Raw genomic sequence first — 10373 nt, forward strand, 5'->3', positions numbered from 1 at the left:
TTCAGGTTATTTCAGACTGAATATTCAAAGTGCCGTGGTAAACAAAATAGGGAGTGTGTCAACAAGTTGTAACAGAATAAATGTGTGAATATAAAAGCAACTTTACCTTGATAACTTACACTTTCATGTTTCATTCTTAGTATTCAATGTCCACAGTTTAATTAACCATATGTAACTGGTTTTGCCGAAATCATTGCTGCAATCAAAACATTTTTATGTGTATGATTCAGCATAGCGTGAAATTACCTGATATAAAATGAGAACTGCAGAGTCCAGCATTTTTAATTTGGTCGTCATTTCATTCAGCTCCCTTTTAGCCAAAAACGTCTGCTGTTGACATTAAAAGCCGTGTGGTGTATCGTAAATGTAAAGTTTTCTATTTTTGGCATGTTTACTATTGCCACCAGTCTCTCTTTTCAACCGGGGGCCCGTGTGATGTCATATGTGACATAGGTTGGTAAATCTATTGTGTATTGTATGCCAGCATGGTTTGGTGTGTTAGTCAGTTTTCGTGTGTCTGTCTTTGTCTCCATACCTTAGTCAAACTGCCAGTCTATGTTCATGATCAATTGGTTTACAGAAATTGGTGGTCTTCATTTCAATATGTTGTTCAAAGTAGAGATGCACAATATATTGGCGGCCATATCGTTATCGGCTGATAAATGAGTTTTTTAAGATTATCGTTATCGGCCGATGTCTAAATTAGGCCGATATCTTCAAGCCGATAATTACGTAATTGTAAAGACCTGCCTGCCTCGCACATGCATGGGCGGAACATGTTTAGACTTGTCCAGTGCACTATAATAGAGCTCTCCTCACATTGTTTATTCCATCAAAGTCCGTCCGTTCTTCATGTGGCATTACTGTGCGTCAATAACTCAGTAAGTAACCATGTTCCTTATGATTATAGATTTGTTTGATGGAGTGTCGATGTGTATTTTGCTTGAAATCGCCACAGGAAAAATATTACATGTGTAAAACATAACAGCAGAGATGCACACACTTAACAACTTGTCGGGTTGTTTGTAATCTAATATGATTATTTGTTATTATCAACGTGTTGCTTGCCATGTGTTGTTGATGTAAGATTGTATTCAGTTTGATCAGAATATTCATATTGATTATAATGATCGCGCTCAAGGGCTGCCTGTCACCGCACACACAAACAGACACTGATCTGACGCTGATCTGACAGTCTTCACACAGCAGCACAGGGGAGAGCTGCGACAGTCATTGAATCCAGCACAGGGGCTCCCAACTCGCTGCCCATTCTGTCTCAATATTATGCTCTGTGTTTGAGTTGAATGAAACTCACTGCGGTTTATCATAAACTTTTCATCGGTCATTTTTCCCGCAATTGACAGCAGGAATTAACGCAGAAGCATTGTCTGATTGACAAGCCGCAGCTACATGTGTCCAAAAGAATCCAAAACGCCAAATAGAATGAATCTATTTTGCATTTTCTAAAGTAATACAATCTGTATCTAGCTTTTTGCTTGTACGGTGGCTCTGAACTGTCAAAACACCTCTAAAAAGGCTTTTTCAGACATTACATATGTACATCACTGTAACATGTTTTATTCAAGAACATTTGAGCTGGTTTTAGTCCTTAGCTTTTTCATTTTATTTAAAATATATTTAAGTGCTTGTTGATTAAATGCCATTTAGTTATTTAACCTATTAATGTTATGCAATAGTCAAGTTGCATTTTAATTTGCTATGAAGAAAAAGAATTAATGTATTATTTGCATGCTGATTTATGTGAAATCGTGAATATGGGTCTATATAATCACCTTGCAATTTTGAAATTATAGCTTTTTTGCTTTGAGTATAGACTATTCAGTTCATAAGAGCTGTTCAATCTTTTATGAAGTTTGCTGTATAAAAATATAACATTTTTAAATATTTATATTTATTGGCCTATACATATCGGCTATCGGCCTCCAAGTCTGAAGACTTATCGGTATCGGCCAAAAAATATATCGGTGCATCCCTAGTTCAAAGTATCTCTAGCAAAGTATCAGACTGAGCCATGGACATCCTGAAGTAGACTTGGGGTTGGTCAGGATAATCCTGCAGCTCTTTGATAAGAAACTCTTTCATCTCCCTGCAATCTAAGGAATTGAATAGACCCAATATTTCCTCTTCTTTTTCTTTTGTTAAGCAGGGAGAAAACAACATAAATCATATTCAGTGCTTGAAGACTCCATTTTGTATTGTTTTGCAAATTATTTTGCAAAGCATCAATAAACATCGAACTCGGCTTGTGTGACAAATTTTTTGATTTGAATATGAAAAAAAAACACGTACAAAAATGTCTGACTTCAGTGTGCAAAAGTCTTTAATAAGTGGGAGCATTCCTCCTTTGGCCCAGTGAATGAAGAAAGTAGAGCTGCAAGTAGTAGAAGATGGAAAATTAACATCCTAGAGGTCCATCACCCAGTTAGTACTGCATGTTGTGATCTATGGTATGGTATGGAATGGTCACTGAAGTCTTTGGCGAGAATATGATTGCTTGTCTTGTCAATGTTTTTGATGACTATGAAAGACTGTTGTGGTCCTTTCTTGGTCCAAGACAACATTGTAGTCTGGAGATGGACCTTTTGACCTTGTTAACTTGACGATTATGGAGACAGACTTATGTATGCTTAGATGGCATTTTTCATACAAAAAAATGTGTGTGTGATTTGAGTGACAAGAAGGATAATAGAACATCCATCAACTTTTAGGCAGTATTCTAAATTTTTAGTCTCTCCTCTCTCATTAAAGTGTGTACACACTACTAACTGTTTTTGAATTTGCGAATGCACTTTTTGTTTGTTTTTATAGCACGGTGGATCAATAAGCTGCTCATTATGACTTTATATTATCTTTTAATTTATATTATTTTGTTTCATTATAGGACAAACTAGTTTTACTATATTTGTTTTAAGCCTGTATTGCTTAATTACAAAAGACTGTCATGTTAAATGGTTGCAGAGTGCTTAAATGCAATTTGTTTTAGTAATGAGTTGTTGTTGTTGTTATTATGAGTTAAAAATGTTTATAATTATAAAGGATTGCCCCCTACCCCCACCCCCTAAGAAATTTGAAAATTCTAAAGCATAAGATAAACATAATGTGTAAAGATTCAGGACAATTCCTTTAAATCATTTTGTTTTATATAAAATACTGTTCAATAAGCTGTACACATACTTCCTTGTCTTTTATTCAGTGCCATTCCAAATATGTGCACTTTTTGGCAGCATATTTCAATTTTTTATTTTTTATTTTTTGTGTGCTTTGTTTTTATTTTTGATAGTTTTTTTTCAATATTGTTTTCCGAGCTACACTGAGGCAGTGTGGAATAAATTTAGACTTTTAATAAACACCTTTTGGTTTAGGAAGGAAAAACTAAACAAAACATTTTTGTCCAAGAATCTGCTTTCGCATTGTTCTACCTCAGACTTTGTAACCTTTTCTTACTGAAAGATGTGGGCTTAAGTTACTGACTTGCAAACTTATGTCAGAATCTATTTTATTTTTAATGTTCCCTCTGACACTTCAACATGACCGTTGCCTTGTGCAGTTACTATTGGGTTTCTGTTCTCTGCCCACACAGACACTAAATAAAGCAAAGGGAGTTAGACACACCAGAAATAAGTTTTGCACCTAGAACAAGACTGGATATAGTCATTTAAACAATCACAAGATAATTAAGATTCCTCTCTCTCTCTCTTTCTCTCTCTCTTGATCCACGCCTGCTGATGATTTATTCACGTTTAGCTTGTTTTGAATTGCTTCAGTGTGTTGCTTTACTTGATTTTTTTTTCAATTATTCATATCAGCATTGTCTACCTGTCACTACCCCGCTCTGTATGCAGATATGTCTTTCTCTCTGTCTTCCGCTCCTTTCACTACCCACAGGGACGATGTTATGTGACCGAACCGTGAATTATGCACACAGTTTAAGACGTCTAGCTTCAATAGGGCAAACGGTGAAAGCTTGTTTTACAAGGTTGTCAGATTATTTAAATTATAATGTGTGCGAGGCAGATATTTAGCATACCGGCGAATCAGACTTTAATTATGCGAACATGCATCATCCTCAACTCCGCCAGGTAAACAAAGTTCATCTTCCTCATTGTGATTTCCTCCTCCTCACTTTCTTCTAAGCTGTTTTTTTCATCTATTTTACTTTCTTGTGAACTTAAGTGCAAAACTTTTTAATGAGTGCTTCAAACTCACCACTGGATGCTTTGGAGTGTTTTTTGTTGTAAGAGAAGGCTTTGAACTAAGCGTGTTTCCTTTTTATTCCGGGTAATGTCATTTTAAATCACTTCAACCGAGGCAACCAAAGTAGAGATGTAGTCAAAGAGAATCTACACGTACAGAGTAAATAGTATAAATTCACTGTGACTTTTCAGTGTGGTTGGCTACAGTAGATCTTACACATTCAGTCAACCACTATAACCAATGGGATTTTTAAAACAATTTTCTTAGTTTGTAGTATTTGTAGTTTGCACTATTATATTTAGGCTTATTTATTTTAATCAATTGTTTATTTAAACACAAACATTTACGCATACACATTTAAAAAAAAAAAAGTACTCACCGGCCACTTTAATAGGTACACCTGTTCTAACTGCTCGTTAACGCAAATTTCTTATCAGCCAATCATATTTAGGCTTATTTATTTTAATCAATTGTTTATTTAAACACAAACATTTACGCATACACATTTAAAAAAAAAAAAGTACTCACCGGCCACTTTAATAGGTACACCTGTTCTAACTGCTCGTTAACGCAAATTTCTTATCAGCCAATCACATGGCAGCCACTCGTTACAACCGAGGTATGCAGAAGAGCATCTCTGAATGCTTAACTGTTCAAACCTTGAGGCAGATGGGCTACAGCAGCAGAAGACCACACCAGGTGCCACTCCTGTCAGCTAAGAACAGGAAACTAAGGCTACAATTCACACATGCTCACCAAACTTGAACAGTAGAAGATTGGAAAAACGTTGCCTGATCCGATGAGTCGCGATTTCTGCTGTGACATTCAAATGGTAGTGTCAGAATTTTGCATCAACAACATGAAAACATGGATCCAGGTTCAGGCTGCTGGTGCTGGTGGTGTAATGGTGTGGGGGATTTATTTTTGGCACATTTTGTGTCCATTAGAACCAGTTGAGCATCTTGTCAACACAGCCTACCTGAGTAATGTTGCTGACCATGTCCATCCCTTTATGACAACAGTGTACCCATCTTCTGATGGCTATTTCCGCCACAATGACGTGCTATGTCATAGTGTGAACAATCTCAGACTGGTTTCTTTAACATGACAATGAGTTCACTGTACTCAAAAGGCCTCTACAGTCACCAGATCTCAATCCAGTAGTATCTTTAGATGTGGTGGAATGAGAGATCAGCAGCAACTGAGTGATGCTATCATGTCAATATGGACCAAAATGTTGCCCAGATCAAAATATTGAAATAAACAATATTTCTTCGTCAGATCATTATGTTTCAGGCTATTTGGCATTGAAACGATTAAAATCCCTTGTTTTAAAGGCACCGTCGAGAGTAAGAGTCTGCAGCAGCTTTGTTTTTGCTAAAAGCTTTGTCAAGGCTAGAGAGTTTAGATGGGCGTTGCGGAGCGGCTCTGTCTGTTAACCTGAAGCAGGATTTGGTGCTGTCAGTCATCCGCTCTCCAGTCCTTGAAAAATGAAGACAACCTGTCAGATTCCACTTCGCTTTACTTCAGGCCAGAGAACGGCGTGTTCCCCGACGTGATTACAGAACTCATGACAGCCGGAATCCCGACTTCCTCTCAAAGAAACGAGCGCGCACCATCTCCGGTCACCCAGGGGTCCATCAGAATCCTTTCACATCTCACTCGCAGATGGACTCCTCTCCTCTGTCTCCTTTCACTCCTCATCAAGTGTCTTTGGGAACCGCGGCGAGTGCTTTTGTATCGGTTTTATTTATTCATTGCATTTCTTTAAGGAGCAGAAGCTAACGTTTTGAATCCTCACGTCGGTGCGGCATCGGAAACGCCAGTGTACGGCTCCCCGGCTCGCTGCTCTTCATTCTGTCTCTCAAGCGCTCTTAATTTCCCTTAAGTGCACTGACATCTGGAGCCCAATTAAACATTAACCAGAAGAATCAAGTCTTATACTTGCTGAAATATTTATTTTCACCCACCGCTGTTGTTCTCTGGCTGCCATTGTTCGCTTCCAAAAATGACTGCATTGATTGAACAGGCTTGATTTTTACAGTCTGAAATCTGTTAAAGTCCTGTTATTTGGCCCTCATCTCCTTCCCGGCAGAGCGGCACATGCAGGAAACAATCACCACCAGTGGCTTATTAGAGCAAGCTTGCCCTGCCTCTGACTTTCATCAACCCTCTATCACAATGATTCAGGCCTTTGTTGGACCATTGAGTGATTGCTGGAATAGAGCCCACACACAAAAACATGCCCTGCAATCTGCTGCCCTGATACCACCGTCTGCAGTTTCACGCGACTCGCTAAAATGATCCATCAGTCACAAAGCTCCTCGTCTTCCTCATTGGCGCTGGCAGTTTGAGTACAGGATGTACTCGTGAAAGAACCACAAGTCTGTACAAGGAAAGGGATTGGGCATGCTGTTATGCTTTGTCACACATCGCTTTGTGTTCGACCGATTTTCAATAATTAAATATAGCATGATAATGAACATGCACATTATTGATATGATGGCACTTTAAAAATACTGTGAAAATTTTGTTTGTACTATTAGAATGCTTTTAAAGAATATTCACATTGTATTGGTGTTCATAATGGTGTCAAATGCTTAGTAAGTGACTGTATTATCATCAATAACGTTACTTGTTTAGCACAAAAGATTGTAATATACAAAATCGGAAGAAACAAAATCTTACCTATGAAATGTTCTGCCTTTGTGCTTAGTTTTCTTTGTTTGCTGGTTACTTTACCTATACACAGCACTAAAGTCCTGCATCTTCACATTGGCTTTAGTCTTGACTAATACGGTTGAATGACATTTGTCCTAGGAGCACTGTACAAAAATGGTGGCACTGTTAATGCATGCTCAGGGTCTGTATGCGATATCTAATGTATACTGTTTATCTATGAATCAATGCAATTGATTCAGGCCGTGGTGATGGGACGTTATTTGTGATGAACACTGGAAGGTGATGTGACGTTCTTCACATATAGTGAAACCATAGAGCGAAAGTGACGGCAAAATGGGAAAATGTAAGTTAGCGTACTCTTGGATGTTATAAAATCTTTTGTTATTATACCCGTTAAAGTAACCTTTTTTATTTGCAGCTTATGTTAATACTAAGACAATACCATATATCGTGATACAAGCTTCACCAATTTATATGCAACAGGAACATTTGATACCTTCATTCATTCATTTTCTTTTGGCTAAGTTTCTTGTATATCAGGGGTGGCCACAGTGTAATGCACCGCCAACTATTCCAGCTTATGATTTATGCAGCGGATGCCCTTCCAGCCACAACCAAGTATTGGGAAACACTCATACACTTTCACATTTACACACATACACAACGGCCGATTTAGTTTATCCAATTCACTTATAGTGCACGTAGAAAGAACATGCAAACTCCACACAGAAATGCCAACTTGACTCAAACAAGCGACCCTCTTGCTGTGAGGTGCTAACTACTGAGCCACCGTGCTGCCCCCCATTTGATACCTACTGGGTATTATTACTGAATCAACAGTAAATCTGTTCTTTATATAAGGATAATTAAATAATTTCTAAACAAACATGTGACACTAACTAAGCCTTCTTTTCAAAAATATGAACAGTCTCGCCAGCTTTTGAATGGTGGCGTTTAACCAAGGCCTCAAGCTTAAAAAAAAAAGAACATTTCTTGTTCTTTTTAAATTTGTAAACTTCTCTGAAGTTTTTAGGTAATCTCCAATACACAGGCAAACCAAACTGGAGATACCATTGGCAATTTCAGAAAACATTTTGCATGAATATGAATATGTATCGTGATCTTCATTTAAAAATGAACATCTGTTGAAACTTCGATGGAAAAATTACTATTATGCAAACTTTTGATTGCTCTTATGAAACCCATATACAGCACTGTAGGTCTATGCTACCCACACTTATAAAGTATCAGTGTATATAAATATCCAGCTGTTCACTGCTAACATTTCAGTCATAGTCACCGTAAGTTAACACTTAATATAGATAATAATAAGTAGATGATAATATTCCTGAATGCCACATAAAAGATATAATGATTAGAATAAAATGTGAGAGTCTGCCTAACTGAGGAAAAATGTATTCAAGAAAAAAAAGCGTATTAAGTAATACTCTCTAATTACTGGCCTTTTACTGGCAGAACCGTCCAGTGCTTCAATCGTATTAAATGCACACAGTGCTTTTCAGGATTGTAAAATATTGTATTTTAGTATTGTATTATGCCACACTGCTGTGTCATATAATACAAAAGAAGAGCATTGATCCGGCACACAAAAAGGAAACCAAAAAAATCTGATGTATAAATAAATATATAAATGCAAGCTCCAGCACTATTATTTACAACACTGAAAATGCTGTTATTCAAGCTGGCAAACAAGCATTGTGGTGAACTTTTTCATTATAAATCTGACACTTCTCTCGATTTATTTATTCTTTCCTGTTTATTCCGAGTTTCACTTCTCTTTCTGAAATAATAGCGAGAGGAACCAACTACAAGCTTTTTTAACAATGTCCTCTCTGCAGCTTTTAATAGCTGCTTATTTTCTCAGGATATTGTGAGTTATACGTACCTAGGCGAGCTTTTCCCCTCTTGTCAGATGCCTCTGCTTGCCCTGATGACTCCAATATGGGAGGGAGCAGGTGTAAGCGTGTTCACTATGTGTGACTTTGTATGTATGTCATCTGTCACACCTGCTTTGTGTGTGTTAGAGAGTGTGAGCACAGGTGTTGTGGTGTCTGTGAGTAGATAACATCTGCAGAGGCCAAATTTCTCCTCCGCCCACTCTTCCAGATGTGGCCCGTCCCATAGGAGCAGGTGCCGAAGTGGTGTTGCTGAGCCGAACGGCTGGTAGGACGTCCCAAGGGAGTGCTTCTCCGGCGGTACTGCTTTCCTAATAACAACCTACAAAACTGTCAGACTGTAACCTGAAACAAAACCCTACCAGAAGGGATGGAATATATAGTTTAGTGTTGTGCAATATGACCCTCTGTTCAAAGTTGCCAAATTACTGGTGGATGAAATGGCGTGGAGTAGATCTAGCATGTGAATTTGTATTCTGGGTCCAGAAACTTCCTCGGTTCACATGGTATGAACATAATTGAGTTTGGTGAGACTGTAATATAATCTCGTGTCCTTTATGTCAGGGTCTTAAATATGATTTCCTGTAGGGTAGGTGGATTTTATTCAGCAGATATTTGTTTTTTTTTCTATGAGGAGTTGTGTAGGTGTGTTTTTGTGCTGTCTTGGCAATTGTTTTTGTTAGCTATATTTGTTGTCACTTACTGTATAAATGGAAACTTGGCTTTGGATTTTCTAGACTAAACTGTGTAATGAAGATTCTATGCCAAATGTCTATAGAGTTAGAATTCCTCATTCATAAAACTTGACCTGCTTTTTTTCTTCTGCCTTGCTTTTTAGTAAACATTTAGATAATTTGGTTGTAACTGCCAGAAAAAGTTAAGTGTTTTTTTAAATTATTATTATTTTTATTATTTATTTATAAAAAAATTTTTTTAGTGGACGTTCCTTTAATCTGCATCTGGCCATAATCAAAGGTGTGTTAGGAGTGAGATGGATATTTAAATGTGGATTGGTTCATGCATTGTTCATGCAAATTAAAAGAATGGCTTTCAAACTCCATTTAAATAAGGATATATAGTTTTGAAATAAAACTAAGATTTTTTCCTTTATTTTAATAAGTTTTTATTTAAATATACAGTGTGGGTAAATAAGTATTCAACATGTTATGATTTTTCTCAGAAATCAAGATGTTGTTGACTTTTGTTTATTTTCACCAGCTGTTGATAAAAACCAATAAATAAATATTTATAAATAAAACAAATCTTATTAGTTTACAAAATAACTCATTTGTAATACTATCAAATTAGACTGAAAAAAAATGATGAACACATAAAGAAAGGGAGGTGTAAAAAGGCAGTGAATATACCAGATATACCAGATATAGATATACAGATACAGATATAGATATACAGATATACCAGATATAGATGACCCTTATTTTTATTTATTTATTTATTTATTTATTTATTATTTTATACAGGCTTCAACAGTGTCAAAATCTTGATGGCTCTGTGGGTTTTGTCTATCCAATCTGATCTTTATTTTAGTATTTTCTATTG

The 10373-nt window shown here is 36.8% G+C and overlaps 1 long non-coding RNA gene across 1 annotated transcript; it reads left to right on the forward strand.

Moving 5' to 3' along the window:
* Positions 1-2007: 2007 nt before the first annotated feature.
* Positions 2008-6456, forward strand: LOC141376637 (uncharacterized). Its single transcript, XR_012387234.1, has 2 exons — positions 2008-4609; positions 4759-6456. It is a non-coding gene; the product is annotated as an uncharacterized lncRNA (long non-coding RNA).
* Positions 6457-10373: the final 3917 nt, after the last annotated feature.

The sequence above is a fragment of the Danio rerio genome, chromosome 11, assembly GCF_049306965.1.
Source record: "Danio rerio strain Tuebingen ecotype United States chromosome 11, GRCz12tu, whole genome shotgun sequence".
NCBI classification, from domain to species: domain Eukaryota; kingdom Metazoa; phylum Chordata; class Actinopteri; order Cypriniformes; family Danionidae; genus Danio; species Danio rerio.